This window comes from Pteropus vampyrus, unplaced genomic scaffold, assembly GCF_000151845.1.
Source record: "Pteropus vampyrus isolate Shadow unplaced genomic scaffold, Pvam_2.0 Scaffold572, whole genome shotgun sequence".
NCBI classification, from domain to species: domain Eukaryota; kingdom Metazoa; phylum Chordata; class Mammalia; order Chiroptera; family Pteropodidae; genus Pteropus; species Pteropus vampyrus.
Genome location: NW_011889353.1, coordinates 1,661,765 through 1,679,597, shown reverse-complemented (window position 1 = coordinate 1,679,597; position 17,833 = coordinate 1,661,765). Strand labels below are relative to the sequence as shown.

The 17,833-nt window shown below is 35.3% G+C and overlaps 1 protein-coding gene across 6 annotated transcripts in view; it reads right to left on the bottom strand.

The window, feature by feature from the left end:
• The window catches only part of TRIQK (triple QxxK/R motif containing), a 97,128-nt gene extending 80,399 nt beyond the window's left edge, over positions 1–16,729 (bottom strand). For 4 of the 6 annotated variants that reach the window (XM_023525589.1, XM_023525588.1, XM_011384393.2 and 1 more), the window contains exon 1: positions 16,599–16,729. The gene's annotated coding sequence lies outside the window, so the exon portion shown is untranslated. The other 2 variants (XM_023525590.1, XM_011384394.2) reach the window with 2 other exon arrangements.
• Positions 16,730–17,833: the final 1,104 nt, after the last annotated feature.

Genomic DNA, 17,833 nt, shown 5'->3' with positions numbered 1-17,833 from the left:
AACAAACAAACACATAACTAGGAGTAAGACAACTAGCAGACAGAGAAGCAGAGAAGTGCAACTCTTACTAAGAGCAGGGCATTATAAGCTTAAACAATAAGAAGAGATTTGCTATAGCAAGATAGTAATGAACATTCAGCATACATAGGAACAAACTGAGACAACAATAACAAAAAAGGGAAGGATTCAAAGATCCATATCCACAAAGGGGAATGGAGATAAGGCACGAACAGAAAAAAATGGACTACTATATACATATATATATATAAAACTATCCTCTATATACTACTCGTAATGGTAACCACATGTCAAAGATTCAGAACTCAAGTATATAACATAAAACAAAAAAGACCAGAAGAAAAATCCACAAAAGCCAAAAATTAAAAAAAAAAAAAAACAGACATACAAGAGAAGGAAACAATGGAAACACCAAGTTACCAGAAAGCAAAATATAAAATGATTATAGGAAAACCTCATATTTCAATAATCACCCTAAACATAAACTGAAGTCACCAATAAAAAGGCACAGAGTAGCAGATTGGATCAGATAACAAAACCCAACCATACGCTGCCTCCAGGAGACACATCTCGGTTCCAAAGAAGAATATAGACTCAGAGTGAATGGGTTGAAAATATTTCAAGCAAATGACATTCAGAGAAAAGTGGAAGTAGCAGTACTAATATCAGATGAAATAGACTTCAAAATAAAAAAGGTAAAGAAATACTGAAGGACACTTCATAATGATAAAGGGAATCATACATCAAGAAGACATAACACTTATTAATATCTATGCTCCCAATCAGGAAGCCTCAATATATATAAAGCAATTGCTAACAGAACTAAAGGGAGAAACAGACCAAAACACTATCGTAGTAGGGGACCTAAATACCCCACTGTCGGATACGCACAGATCATTCAAATAGAAAATCAATAAGGAAATAACATCCTTTAATGACACATTAGACCAATTGGACATAATTGATATTTACAGAGCCCTTCATCCCAAAACAGCTGCTTATACATTCTTCTCTAGTGCACATGGAACAGTCTCAAGGATTGACAACATACTGGGACACAGAGATAGCCTCAACAAATATGAGGGTTGAAATCATACAAACCATATTCTCTGATCGTAATGCTTTGAAGCTGGGGATCAATGTAAAAAGAAAGTGAGAAAAAACACGAATACATGGAGATTAAACAACATGCTACTGAAGAAATAAAAAGAGAGATCAAGAGATACATAGAAACAAATGATAATGATGATACACCATATCAAAACTTTAGAAACACAGCAAAAGCGGTCATAAGAGGAAAGTTCATATCATTACAGGTGAATCTCCAAAAACAAGAACAAGTCCAAATAAACAACCTAATGCTTCATCTTAAAAAACTAAAAAAAGAAGAACAAATGAAGTCTAAAGTCAGTAGAAAGAAAGAAATAATCAAAATTAGAGCAGAAATAAATGAAATTGAAAACAAAACAAAACAAAAACAGAAAAAATAAATGAAACAAAGAGCTGTTTCTTTGAGAAGATTAATAAAATTGAAAAAACCCTGGCTAGACTCACTAAAGAAAAAAGAGAAAGGACACAAATAAACAAAATCAGGGATGAAAGAGGAGAAATAATGACAAACTGCAAAAATACAAAGGATCAAGCAAGAATACTAGGAAAAATTATATAACACCAAATTTAGTAACCTAGAAGAAATGAACTAGTACTTAGAAAAATACAATCTTCCTAGACTGAATCAAGAACTGGAAAATCGAAATAGACTGATCAGCAGTACGGAAATTGAAACAATCATCAAAAACTATCAAAAAGTAAAAGTCTAGCACCAGATGGCTTCACCAGTGAATTCTACCAAATATTCAAAGAAGATTTAATATCTATTCTCCTCAAACTCTTCCAAAAAATAGAAGAGGAGGCAATACTTCCCAACTCATTTTATGAGGCTTATATTACTCTGATACCAAAACTTGGTAACGATAACAGAAAAAGAAAACTACAGACCAATGTCTCTCATGAACATAGATGCAAAAATCCTAAATAAGATAAGAGCGAACCAAATACAACGACATATTTAAAAGATTATACATAATGATCAAGAGGGCTTCTTCCCAGGAGCACAAGGATGGTCGCCTTATGCAAATCTATTAATGTGATATACCACATAAACAAATTAAAAAATAAGAATCATATGATCATATCAACAGATGCAGAAAAAGATTTGACAAGATATAGCATCCCTTTATGATCAAAATTCTTAACAAAATTGGTATAGAGAGAAACATTATGAAGACCATTTTTGACAAACCCTCAGCCAACATTATACTTAATGGTGAAAAACTAAAAACCTTTCCTCTAAGATCAGGAACAAGGCAAGGCTGTCCACTATCGCCACTATTATTCAATATAACATTGGAAGTCCTAGCAAGTGCAATCAGACAAAAGAAAGATATAAAAGGCATGCAAATATGCATCCAATTTCCATACTGCTGATTGGTCTATTTAGATTTTCCATTTCTTCTTTATTCAGTCTGGGAAGGTTGTATCTTTCTAAGTTCTTATCCATTTCTTCTAGTTAGTAAATTTGGTGTTATATCCTTTTTCATAATATTCTTGGATTATCGTTTGTATTTCTGTGGTGTCTGTCATAATTTTTCCTCTTGCATCCCTAATTTTGTCACTATTTGCGTATGACATCTCTATATAACCCTAAGGACTCCACAAGACTACTAGAAACAATAAGCTAATACAGTAAAGTTTCTGCATACAAAATCAATGTTCAAAAATCCATAGCATTGCTATACACTAATAATGAAGTTTCAGAAAAAGAAGAGGAAAAATAATTCCTTTTGCAATTGCAACAAAAAGAATACTTAGGAATAAAACTAATGAAACATGTGAAGGACCTATATAATGAAAACTATAAGACCCTATTAAAAGAAATTGAAGAAGATACAAAGAAATGGAAAGATATTCCGTGTTCTTGGATTAGAAGAATAAACATAGTTAAAATAACCTTATTACCTAAAGCATTATACAAATTTAAGGCACTCCTCATCAAAATCCCATTGGCCTTTTTTGAAGGAATAGAACAAAAAATCATCAGATTTGTATGAAAGCACAAAAGATCCTGAATCGCCAAAGCCATCCTGAGAAAAAAAAAAACGAGGCTGGAGGCATCACTCTGCTTGACTTCAAATTATACTACAAAACAGCAATAATCAAAATGGCATGGTATTAGCAGAAAAAAACAGACACACAGACCAGTGGAACAGAATCAAGAGTCCAGAAATAAACCCATGTTTATATGGGCAAATTATTTGGAAAAAAAAAACAAAAAAAGCATAAAACATACAGTGGAGAAAGAAAAGCCTCTTCAATAAATGGTGCTGGGAAAACTGGAAAGCTACCTGCAAAAGAATGAAACTAGACTGCTGTCTATCACCATACATCAAAAGTAACTCAAAATGGATTAAAGACCTGAATATAAGACCCAAAACAATAAAGCACATAGAAGAAAACATAGGAACTAAACTCAAGGACCTGGGACTTGTAGAGGATTTTATGAATTTGACCTCAAAGGCAAGGGAAGTAAAAGCAAAAATAAATGAATGGGACTACACCAAACTAAAAAGATTCTGCACAGCAAAAGAAACTGTCAACAAGGGAAAGAAACAACCATCTGAATAGGAAAATATATTTGCAAGCAAAGCCTCTGATAAGGGCTTAATATCCAAAATATTCAAAGAACTCATACAAATCTACAACAACAAAAAATAATCCAATCAAAAAATAGGCAAAGGATCTTAATATACACTTCTCCTAAAAAGACATACAAATAGCCAACAAACATATGAAAAGATGCTCAACATTCCTAGCTATTAGGGAAATGCAAATCAAAACCAAAATAAGATAGCATCTCACACCTATTAGAATAGCTATAATCAACAGGACAAATAATAACAAATGTTGGAGAGGATGCAGAGAAAAAGAAACCCTCATACATGGCTGCTGGGGCTGCAAATTGGTACAGCCACTATGGAAAACAGTATGGAGGTTCCTCACAAACTAAGAATTGGTCTACCATATGATCCAGCAATCCCTCTACTGGATATTTACCCCAAAGACTTGAAAACTAATATCTGAAAAGATATTTGCACATCCATGTTCATATGAGCATTATTCATGGTGGCTAGGACTTGGAAGCAACCAAAGTGTCTCACAATAGATGATTGGATAAAAAAGCCGTGGTACATATATATGAAGGAATATTACTCAGCCATAAGAAGAAATGAAATAGTGCCATTTGCGACAACGTGGATAGACCTTGAGAAATCATACTAAGCAAAATAAACCAGACAGAAGTTGAAAACCACATGATATCACTTATCTGTGGGTTATAAACCTAAAAACAACAAACAAATAGGACAAACAAATAGAGAATCATGAACATGAACAATAGACTAGTGGTTACCTGAGGGTAGGGGGGAAGCGGGGTGGTAGATAGGGGTAAAAGCGGTCAAATATGTGGTGACAGAAATATATAGATGCATGACTTACTGCTAAATTATACACCTGAAATTTACTGGTTTTCATTAATCAATGTCACCATAATAAATAAATAAATAATAATAAAATAGAATAAAATAAAATAAAGAGAATAAAGTCAAAATAAATTACAGACTAAAATAAATATAAGACCTGAAATCATAAAATTCCTTGAAAATACATAGGCAGCAAACTATCTGGCATTGCTCTTAGTAATATTTTTTCTGATAAATCTCCTCAGGTGAGGGAAACAAAAGAAAAAGTAAACAAATGGAACTACATCAAATAAAAAGTTTTTGCATAGTAAGGGAAACTATCAACAAACAAAAAGACGATCTACTGAATGAAAGATGGTATTTTCCTGCCATATATCTGAGAAGAGGTTATTATCCAAAATTTATAAAAAAATTCATACAAATCAACACCAAAAAACAAACAATCCAATTTAAAAAAATGGGCAGAAGACCTGAATAAACATTTCTTCAAAGAGGACATAGGGATGGCTAATAGACATATGAAAAGATGCTCAAGGTCACTAATCATTAGAGAAATGCAAATTAAAACCACAATAAGATATCACCTCACACCTGTTGGAATGGCTGTCATCAACAAATCAAAAACAACAAGTGTTAGCAAAGATAGGGAGAAAAAAGAACCCTTGTACAGTTTTAGTGGGATTGCAAATTGGTACAGCCACTATGGAAAAGTTTGGAGGGTCCTCCAAAAATTAAAAATAGAATTACCTTATGAACCAGTAATTATACTTCTGGGTATTTAATAAAAAAACAAACAAACAAACAAACAAAAAAAACCCACTAGTTTGAAAAGATATATGCACTCCCATGTTCATTTCAGTGCTATTTACAATAGCCTATATATAGAAGTAGTCTAAGCAACTATCAATAGATGATTGGATAAAGAAGTTGTGGTAAATGGAACATACAATGGAATATTAATCAGTCATTAAAAAAATGAAATCATACCATTTGTGACAACCTAGATGGACCTAGAATGTATACACTAAGTGAAATAAGTCAAAGACAAACACCAGATGATCTCATTCATATGTGGAATTAAAGAACAAAATAAACAAACAAAATAGAAGCAGACTCATAGAGAACAAACTGATGATTGTCAGACGAAAAGAGGGTTGGGAGCCTTGGTAAAAGAGGTGTAGGGATTAAGTACAAACTGGTTGTTATGAAATAGTCACCAGGGTGTAAAGTACAGCATAGGTGATATTATCAATAATATTTTAGTAAGTATGTACAGTGCCAGATGGATACTAGAGTAATTGGGGGGAGGAGGGGATCGCTTTGTAAATTATATAAATGTCTAACCACTACGCTGTACACCTGAAACTAATATAAAGTAATATTGAATGTCAACTCTAATTGAAAATAAATTTTTTAAATAAAAAAATAAATGAAAATTATTTGTTATTTAACAGCCTGATCATCTAAGTTTCTAGGGTAAGTAGAGAATTGTATACAGATTCTCCTTCAAAGAAAAATTTGTTATAAATAAGACATAAGTGGATATAACCCAAGGCAACTTTTGTTCTGAAAAAGTATAGTCATAGCATGAAAGAATTTTAGGACGTGCTATATTCAAAAACAGTTAAGAATCATTATTCTAAAATATAAATCTGATCATGATATTCTACAGTTAGAAACCTAAAATGAATTCTCATTGCTACAAGATGAAAATTGTTTTGCATGATATATCAGCCTGTCAGCAGGACTTTATTGTCTCAACCCCAGCCACTTCTCTCTAAATTATGTTCCAGCCACTGAACTTCTTTCATTTCCCAACCACATGGTCTTATGGGTAGCTTTGTGGCTTTCAAATCTTGTTCTTGTTTTGATGTTATCTTAATCCCAGCTCTATCTACCTTGAAATCAGGAGCATCCTTCAAGATCTCATTTCAATGCTATTTCCCTTTTTTTAAAATTCATCGATACATACCAAACCAACCTTTGCTGCTTATGTGATTGACATATAACTCACATATTACACAGTGTACATGCTTAATTCTATAAGCACACAGAATTTTGGCATATGATGGTAAGGTATTCATTACTTATAATAATGCAATATTAACTGATTTTTGCCTTTGAAAATAAAATTCTATAAACTTTACATACATTTTCTTTCATTTAAGGCAAAGATGGAAAAAAAATGGGTTACTAAAGGTAAAGAATAATAGAGTCTTATTTTTATCCCCAGTCCACATGAGACCAAAGAGACACTGGGGTAAGCAGAACACTGAAGGGCAATAATTGAGTATATTTGGGTCCTTTGAACTGAAAAAGAAGAGTTCAGCGTTATACACTAAATTTTAGTCTGAGTCAGGAGTTGCAAACTTTTCTGTAAGGGCCAAATCATAAATACTGTAGGCTTTTTGGGTCAAAAAGTAAAATCAAGTTATAACAGTGTTACTGTGGATTTGTAGTGCTATCAAAAGCAGTGCAAAGCAATTAGAGCATCGAATTTGCATCTCTATTGCAACTACTCAACACAGTTGTTTCAGTGCAAAAGCAGCCAAAGAGAAATATGCAAAAAAATGAGTGTAACTGTGTTCCAATAAAACTTTATTGTTAAACAATAAAATTTGAATTTCATATAATTTTCACATCATAAAATATTGTTTTAGTTTTTTCAACTATTTTTTAAAAGTGGAAAAACTATTCTTAGTTCCTGGGTTATACAGAAACAGTAAGTGAGCCAGATTTCAACAGGCAATGGGTGACAGTTTGCCAACCAATGGTTTAGGTTTATTTTTAAATCATTCTTATTCTTGAATTACCAGATTTCATCTTTGGCATAAATAAATCAGAAGATTGCAAAAGTTTACTTAAATCTAGATTATTGTTATTGAATTTTTATATTACATATCTTCTCTTGAAAACAGTTTATTACATTTGTAGTCCATTTTTAACTGTATTTAACATAATTATTTAAAGCCATCTCTGTATTATAGGACTCTAGGATACACCATCAGTTTAAATATATATACCATGGCTTTTATGTTTATATTGTATCATCTTTTAATCACTGTTGTATATCTTAATTTCTTGTTTGTTTGGTTGTTCCTCCAAAAGCAAACAGGATATAGTTTAGAGTACCTTATATACTTAGGAGTCATTTACTATTGCTGTCACACAAGAAACATGAACTGCATAAAAAAAAGTTAAACTATAAAAACATTGCTCTGTTGTCGTCTGGTATTTAATGCTACAGAAAAGAATTCTGAGACCAGCCTAATTTTTGTTTCCTCATAGTAATATGGTATTTTTCTCTCTAGATATATAAAAAAAAAATTTTCTTTATCATCATAATTTAATTTTTTTTTGGTATTGTCTCTTTGAGTTGTCACATCTTACATAAAAAAAGCCCTTTCTGCATTCACAGGTCTTTTTCAGCTCAGAAAAGTTTTATTTCACATTAACTCTTCGTTTATTACTTTTTCTTCAAATGCACTGTTTTCTTCTTTAGAAACAATTATCTATATTATAGTCTCTTTTTTAGAAACTCCAAATATTCTTATAGTGGATTTCATTCTTTTTTCTCCATATGTCATCTTCTTTTCATAAATCCAGTACTTTAGCTAGAAGAATTTTTCAAGTCTATTCTCCAAATCAATTAAATTTTCTACAGTAATATCAATTTTCTTTACTGCATCAAATATGGATTTTAATATGACATTGTGGTAGGCAGAATAACAGCCCCACCAAAGATGTCCAAGTCCTAATTCCCAGAACTTGTGAACATGTTACTTTATATGGCAAAAGGGACTTTGCAGATGTGATTAAATGAAGAACCTTGAAATGGAGAGATAATCCTGGATTATCCAGGTGGCTCTTTAAAAATGGATGACTTTTCCTAGCTGTAATCTGAAGGAGATTTGACTACAAAAGAATAGTCACAGAGATGCAATGTTGCTGGCTTTGAAGATGGAGAGTGGAAGCCATAAACCAAGGAATGTGAGCAGCCTCCAGATGCTGAAAAAGGCAAGGAACCAGATTGTCTCTCAGAGCTTCCAGAAAGGAAGGCAGCCCTGCCAATATCATGATTCCATCTCAGTAAGACCCATGTCAAACTTCTGAACTATGGAACTATAAGATAATGAATTTGTGTTGTTTTAGTCATTAAATTTAAGGTAGCTTTTTACAGCAGAAATATAAAACTAACATGGTTCTCATATTATTAATTACTTTGTCATCTATTTGTTTTACCTTACTGTCACTTAATCATTGTTTGTTCTTTTTACATAGAGTTCTCCCATACAAAGAAGCCATGTATTAGATGTCAAAGAATTTTTTCAAATGATCTTTTTAGCTTAAAATTCTTCTTGGATTTTCACAGGTATGCCTCTGAGTCTTCTGCTGATTTCCTTTCCCTTGGTTTTGTGGGATATTTTGTTCCACTTTATTCATTTCAAATATTAAATTTATCCAGAATATTTTGGCACTGAAGGAGACTGTATATATCATTTATACATAGTCCAGTGTTTACTGAATGTGTGTATGTATGGGGAGGGGGATGTTGAGAAGAGACAGAGAATGGACCTGTAGGAAACAGACAAAACAGAATCAGAAATTGGGAGGTTCTTTTTAAAATTATAATTTCCCATCCTGAAAAAATCTAAAATGCCCTTGCCCAGATTCAGTGCTTTATTGAATCAATGTGAATAACAAGAATATGCAAGCATATGCCTCAGAAAAAAATGATAGCAAATCATAAATCTTCAACTTTTTCTATCCATGGATAAGTAAAGAATTTAATGGCTAGAAACATTATAAAACCCCCAAACGACATACCTATTGCTAGAACCAAGTCTAAAACTTTTAGTCTAGTGTATCTTCTCTATGATATAGCTATAAACTATAATCCACAATTAGAATTTTGCCACAAGTATCCACATAATTTATTATTCTATGTACTGTGATGTTTGAATATTTTTAATAATCAAAGTATGTAAAAAACAATCTTTCTTTTGTCTTTGCCAAAATTTTAAGTTGTTCAATTTAATTGGTCTGCTATTTTTGCAACTATGTCACTACATAATACTACTACGGAAGAACTAAACTATTTTATTAATGCTGTCACTCTTCATGTTCAGTGGCTTAAAATCCTAAGATTGATTAGATCCTCTCATTTACAGAACTGTCTCCACATTCTGATTTAACAAAACAGAGTTTGTTAAACCTCTAAATAAATGGCATTATCTTTCTATTGTTGCTGTTTAACATTTCAAAAGTAGGAGCTAAGAAATCAATTTTCTTTTTTGTGAAAACATGCACTTATCTCATTTTATTGTTGAAAAGATAGTTACTATTTCTACCATATAAAAAAGGACTAAATGTATGTAATAGGTATTAAAAAATTGGTACTAAGACTCTATGATCTTTATCTGTTAAGTAAAAAATGTCCTAAATATCAAATGTAAAAAATGTGTCATTATTTTCCATTAATATCATTTTAGTCATTCTGGGAGAATACCAAAAAATGCATTCTAATAAATAATATATTTTTATTAAACTTAGAGCCAAGTCTATTGATAACAAAAACATGACTACATAGGACTTCCTGTCAAGATGGTAAAGTAGGTAAACACAGTGTTTGCCTCCTCTCATGACCACATCAAAATTACAACCAAACTACAGAACAACCATCATGAGAATCTCCTTAAGTCTAACTGAACAGAAGTCCTATAACTAAGTATATACATAAGAAGCCAACACAAGACTGGTAGGAGGGACAGAGACACGGGACGAGCTGGTCCCACACCATGTGTGGTAGTTAAAAATCAGGAGAAATATCTCAGCTTTGGAGGTCCTCCCTGAGAAGCAAGGGCTCCAAGACCCACACCAGGATCCCCAGCCCAGAGTTCCACTACCAGGAAAAGAAATCTCCACATCTTCCAGCTGTGAAAACCAGCAGAGACTTTGGCTGAGTGAGACAGAGGGCAGCTGGAGTCCCAAGAGTTCCCTTTAAAGGGCCCATACATGGTCTTACTCACTGATGAACTCACTCACTCTGAGCTCTAGCACTGGGGCAGAAACATACAGGGAGGATCCGAATTATCTGGTTTCAGGGCAAGGACTGAAGGGGCAGCTTACTCCCAGACAGAAGTGCTGGTGGACAGTATTGTTCCTTCATTGAGCCCTTCCTGTCCAGGCGTCCTCCGCAACCTGGCTAACACCATTCGCCCTGCCCTGGTAATTCCCTGAGGCCATACTCCACCCAACATGTGGGCCCACTCAAGCCACTTCCAATGGCTTTTCTATAGAAACGGCTTTTCTTGGCTCCTGCTGCAGATTCTCCTAAATTATCTCAAAGGTTCACTAAACCCAAACAAGCAGCATCTAAGCTCTGCATTCCCTGTATCCCTTGCCAAGCAGCCCCAAAGCCCAGCACCAGCGGCAGCAGGCCTTGGTTCTCAGCTTAGCCGCTCCCAAACACCTCCAAGCCCAGCGCTGGTTGCGGCCATCTACAGGTTGCTTGGTGGCTCATGCCAGGAGGCCCCGTGCAGAGCACAGGCTGTGATTAAACTTGGTCTGCGGTGGGGCCCCTCTCAGGAGACCCCAGGGCTTGCACAACCAGTGGCCAGCTTTAGACCCAGCCAGTGCACCACCTGGGGCTGCATCCAAGGGGCCACACACCCAGATGGCAGACTGGGCAGACATCAGAGTCCTACTAAAGCAAATCTTGCTTCATAAGGTCAGCTCCTGTATAACAGCTTCTCCATTATATTCACAGCCAGTTCTCACAACCAGTCAGCCCGAGGGTCAACCCCATCCACTGATGTGCAAACAGCAACCAAGGCTCAACTACAACAGGAAGGTACACACAATCCATACAAGGGATACTCATGGAGCACCTGGTCGGCTCAGGTGACTAGGGAGATTGTGCCACTGGGCCTCACAGGACACCTGCTACATAAGGCCACTCTACCAACACCGGGAGACACAGCGGTCCTACCTAATACATAGAAACAAACACAGAGAGGCAGCCAAAATGGAGGGACAAAAAAACATGTCCCAAATGAAAGGACAAACAAAGCTCCAGAAAAAGAACTAAACAAAATGGAAACAAGTAATCTACCAGATGCAGAGTTCAAAACACTGGTTATAAGGATGCTCAATTTCTCAAGTGAGGAATTCAACAAAGAGATAGAAAATATAAAAATGAAGATAGAAAACATAAAAAGAACCAGTCTGAAATGAAGAATACATTAACTGAAATGAAGAGCTCCCCTAAGACTGTCAGCTAATTTCTCAATAGAAACTTTGCAGGCCAGAAGGGAGTGGCATAAAATATTCAAAGTGATGAAAAGTAAGCACCTACAACCAAAATTACTCTATCCAGCAAAGCTATCATTTAAAATTTAAGGCTAGATAATGAGCTTCTCAGACAAGAAAAAGCTAAAGTTCATCAACACCAAACCAATATTACAAGAAATTTTAGACGGACTTCTTTAAGAAGAAAAAGAAGAAAAATGATCAAAAACATGAATAATAAAATACCATTAACTACATATCAATCATGGCTGAATGAATAAGAAAACAAGACCCTTATATATGCTGTATATAAAAGACTCACTTCAGATCAAAAAATACAACAGACTGGAAGTAAAAAGTTGAAAAAAGACATTTCATGAAAATTGAAAAAAAAAGCTGGGGTAGCAATATCTATACTAAACAAGACTTTAAAACAAAGGCTATAACAAGAGACAAAGAAAGACTCAGTAACAGCACTTTTGGTATATTTATTGGAAGAAACCCAAAACACTACTTCAAAGGGATATGTGCATTCATATGTTCATAACAGCATTATTTACAATGCACAAAGTATGGAGACAACCTGCCTGTCCTTCAATGGATGAGTGGATAAAGAAGAAGTTTTTACATATATACAATGAAGTATCACTCAGCCACAAAGAAGGAATAAAATCTTGCCATGTGCAGCAACATGGTTGGCAGAGGGTACTGTGCTGAGTGAAGTAAGTCAGACAGAGAAGGTCAAGTCTCATGCGATTTAACTTGAGTGTGGAATCTAGGGAACAAAATAAACAAACAAAACAAGAACAAATTCTTAGATGCAGAGGACATTTTGATGACTTCCAGATCAGAGAGAGGCTGCAGTGATGTGTGAAAAACTGGAAGGGATTATGAAGTACCAATTGGTAGTCACAAAATAGTCATGAAGATGCAAAGTATAGCATAATGTATATAGTCGGTAATATTGTAATAACTATGAATGAGGTCAGATGGGCACCAGATTTATGGGGTAATCACTTTGTAAATTATATAGATGTCTAATCACTATGTTGTACACCTGAAACTAATATAATAGTGTACACTGACATTAATTTTAAAAAATTAAAAAAAAATAAAATGACTACATATGAACAAAGACTAGGGATAAATGTGGCCTATCCTCATGTCTCTACATGAAGGAACTCCCACTGGAACAATGGTTCTCAATAGAGATGTTTTTGGAATTGAAATGGGGGAAGGAAATTCTTCATTGAGCTGGTAGATCTCTACATTATATATTTAACACCCCTATCCTTTAGAATCTCAAAGCCAGATTTTAAAGACACTGTAATAATTTAAAATCACCTCCATGTATTTCAAATGGATCAGAGGTAACATTCAGGATGGAAAACTAGATCACTAGATTCACAGCCCTGGCCCACTACTCCTTATTCACAGCTTCCCAACAGGAGAATTATCTGATCTATGGCAGAAATCCATTGATCCATATTACTGCAAGTAGAAATAACCTACTATAAACCTGTAACTCTAATGGTTTGCCTTCTTTTACCTCCTCTCTACCTTAGACCATGGAAATCACTAACTCTGGGTAAGTGTATCTGTTCTGCACATCAAAATTTTCTCTTAGCTGGACTAAAGTCCAGGTTCTAAGAAAGGGAGTAGTTGGGGCGGGAGGTACTAGTACTCATTTCTGGTCTCCCATCTAAAGTACTATAAACAATCAGCTCTTTAGTAACAAAGCGAATATTGCAAATTCCACTTGTCTATTTACAAACTCAAGAAAAGGAAAGAGCTATTATTTACTGATCCCCTAAAAACTCTAATTCTATTAGAATGCTCTCTCTGATCTATTTGTCCTTATTACAGTTCCTCCACAAGAAATGAAATGAGTAAAAAAAAAGGATAGTTAAATATTTGTTAAAAATAAGATAACAGGCTCAAAATGCTAAGCCCCATGTCACCGAACCAAGACTTAATTATAATTTCAGCTCTCCCAGAAATGGAATCTTAAACCAGTCTATCAGAAATCACCTGATCAACACTTACTAGTTAGGTCATCTGCTTCATAGGCCCCTATCATCCACTAAAGAAAAGTAATCTTGCAATAACCAACCTGCTTTTTTGCCAGTATAAATTCCTCATTCCCACTCCCCTCTGCCTATAAAAGTCTTTCATTTTATACAGCTCTTCAGAGTTCCTTTCTATCTGCTAGATTGGATGCTGCCCAATTCAAATCAATTTTTACTCAAATAAACCCTCAAAATTTTTAATATTTCTCAGTTTATCTTTTAACATACTAAACAGATTGAATAAAATTGTGTTAAAGAAATAGCAGGTGCTCTAATATGCTCATGTTTATTACAAAAGCAATGTATTTTTCCCTCTTCGCTGTTTTCCTTATCCAATGAAAAATCCACTACTAATGCCGACTTCTAATGATAAATTTGGGTAAAGGAACTTGAGCAAAGAACTCTATATATAGCCTTCTATTTTAATATAGAAATCAGGAAAAGAGCCATATGGAGCCAACCACAATATTATTTAGCCACAGGATATTAAAATGTTATAAAAGATCATTCACTTAAGCTGAAACAAAGAAGTAATGATATTCCAGTGGCATATACTAAATGTAGTCATCTTTTCTTTGTCCAAAATGGACTTTAATAAAAGAGAAAGTTTAAGTATTTAATGTTTTTTTCAAAAAACAATTTAATATTTTCCTAAAATATTTAATAATATCTCTCTTCACTTGCTTAAATATAGAAATATGCTTTAAGAAAATGATCAAAGGGCATTTGGAATAAAATAGAGCTTATATGGTTTTGAAATACAGCAACAATTTATCGAGCATTGGTAGTTCCTGTATGATAAATGCTTTAAAGAAAGAAAGAAAGAAAGAAAGAAAGAAAGAAAGAAAGAAAGAAAGAAAGAAAGAGAAAAAGAAAATTGGGGCTTAGCTTAAGACCCTGAACTAAGGTGATCTATGGTTAGATGCATGTGGAAGGAAGGAAAAAGACCCTTTCTAGCCATGTAGCTTTGGATATAAATTACCCAGACTGTTTGGGGTTAAGCGAGGGGAAGGAGTAATTTCCTTATTCCTTAAGTTTATAAAAAAACACATGTTCTTAATTTAGGGTCTACTTATGCTTCAAATTGTGTCTTTTTCTAAGGAGAGAGTCCATAGCTTTCCTTGGCTTATCAATGTTACTGAAAAGGTCATTCATCATTGAATTATAAGGTAATCTTTCCCAGTCTTTTTATTATATGTGTATTCTTGAAAATACCTGGTGATGTCAAGGGGGAAAAAAGTGTCATGCAAGCCATTTCAGGTATTAATTAACCAAAATTAATAAGGATTCAGTAATGAAAAGATGAACGGTTTTCTTTACTATTTCTAAATAACCCAAAGATAAAAGAAATTACAAGAAAAGTTTGAAAAAAGATGAATGATCATAATTACTGTTTATAAATTCAGATCATAGACAAAAGTACAGATTAAAAGTGTAATCAATAAAACTTTCCATCTGTATAGAGCATTACTTTAAAAATGCTTTCAGTTATTCCTCCTTACTTTTTAGGAACAAAAGACACATAACTACCCCCACTTTACAGATAACAATTATGAGGTTTATTGTCCAAGGAAAAACATCTCCTAACCCTGCCAGTTTCCTGACTCCTAGGCCAAAGTTCTCCCCAGTGTTAACAAGCAGTAAAAGCTTCGTTCTTGGGGATTTATACAGCAAATCTAACAGAATAAAGGAAAAGCAGACTTTTAGCTCCTTTGTTTTCTCTCTGGAATGTTTATTCTGCTAAATCATTTGGGACCAGCTAATATGAGCAAGTAAAAGATTTGAAATGGTTATCTGCGGTTACCATCTCATAGACCATTATTAAATATGAACCAATGAAGCAAAAAAGGACTTATACATTTGATATCACTCCTCTCTACAGTAGGGACTGGAAGGGAGGTCACATACTGTCCAATAACGAATTGCCTCAATTTCCGGAGAAGCTCCTTGAGAGCCAATGGGCAGCACCAAGAAAAAGAATTACAGGTAGAAGAAACCTTTTTCCTTCAGTTCAGACAGTCATTGAGCACCAGGAAAAGACAGTACCCCCAATTCCCCAATAAAGCCACTTCATGCTGCCTAGAGCTCTTCTCTGAAAATTTTAGGTCTGTGGAGACTTATTCACTAATTAGGGCGAAGGGGAAAACTGGAATAAAATGGGAGAGGAAGGCCTGAGCGGAGAACTACAGAACCCAGAGAACTGAATAGTGAAAAAAACGCGAATTAACTGACAGTATAAAGGCGCCAATCCCTAGCCGAGTGGAAGGCCTCGGGAGGTGGGTGGGACTAGGTTGCCAGGGCCCAGCAGCCCCCACGGGACACGCTGGCAGGGCTGGAACCGTGCGTTCCTTAGCAACCGCTGCGGCCCGGTCCACTCACCGCCCGAACCCCGCTCAGGTTATCCCCACCCCCACCGCGAGCGCCCTGCTCGCGGGAAGGGGTCCTCAAGTCATAACTGTACCTAATGGGTTTCCCGGGCCTGGGTTCCTCTTCTTCCTGAGCCTCCCTCTCAGCCCAGTCCGCCCAAATGTCGCTCTCAGGAGTGGAACGACAGTCTCCAAAACGCTTCGAGGGTACGCTAAAGAGGTGCGTCCGCCTTCAGTCCTGAATTCCAACCTCCCGGGCAGGGCCTCCCCCGCCTCCCCAGAAATCGCCCACGCCGCGCACACACACACACACACACCTCAACTCAGCCAAGGCAAGGGCTGACAAACTTCGTGTCCCGCAGGAAATATTTCTGTCCACAGTCCTGTCACTCAGAGGCAGGGGCGGGGCGAGCCACCCACACACCTCTAACCCCAGAGAGCGGGAGGGAAAAGAGGCGGGGCTCCGCGGAAGGGGGCGGGACCAGACCTCAGCATGCTCTTCGATTGGTTGGTCTCTCTGCCGCCTCTGCGCTGGTCCTGGACGCAAATGCGAGAGCCCTGTGGCCTCTCCTTTTTTTGGATAGGAATCCCAGGCTCTAATACCTGTCTCAAACTATGACTGTAGAAATTAAAAATAAGGGCTACGACTTGTTTTATAAACATTAAAATACAAAAATACGTTCTTTTGATTATTGAACCCTTCCCACACAGTACCCATCCAGGGTCACCGGGGAGCATCCCTGGATGGAAGTATGAACTGTCTTAGAAAATAATGTTGTTTGCCAATTCAAGCTTTTCACAGATTAATCAACATAGGAAATGTGATTCCTGAAACACGACCAACAAGGTTTGGAGGTGTATCCAGGTACCCGGTTTTCACATCTACAAAATGGGAAGAAATATTAGTTATAACTTGGAAAGCATTTGACAACATATAATCCTCACAACACCTAATGAGAGTTATTATTATCCATAGCCTACAAATGATGAAATTGAGACTCAGAGATTAAATTTATTCAATCCTTCAACTAATGAAAAAGTGCCTCCAGTCATTTTTATATTTGTGGTATACTGAATTTAAAATTCTTTCAAAAAAATTGAGTATAATTTTTCTCTTGCTCAAGTATAAATTACGTATTACGTTCCTCTAGGCCAGTTCATCATAGTAAAAAAAAAAAAAAAATGCCCTTAAGAGAGAAAATAGCATACAAAAGAACTGAGATGAGCATAAATAGAATAACTAGAAAGTACTCTGAAATCTCCTGGATATCAAGGACAGAAACTGAATTCAAGGTTAAATTTTATTTTCTCCCTTCCTAAATCATTTGCTAGTCTCAATTTCTCTTCCACAAATAAAGGTAGAGTAAATGAGATTATAGTAATACTCTTAACTAGATTGGAAGTGGGAAGAGGGGGAGGGTTTAAATAGTGAAATTTTTTTCATCTATATTAAACCAATACCCAGAATTGTTTATCTTGTCAGATACAGTATTTTTTTAACTTTTTTAATTGTTTATTTGACTTATTTTTTAAATATATAAATTCTAAAAAT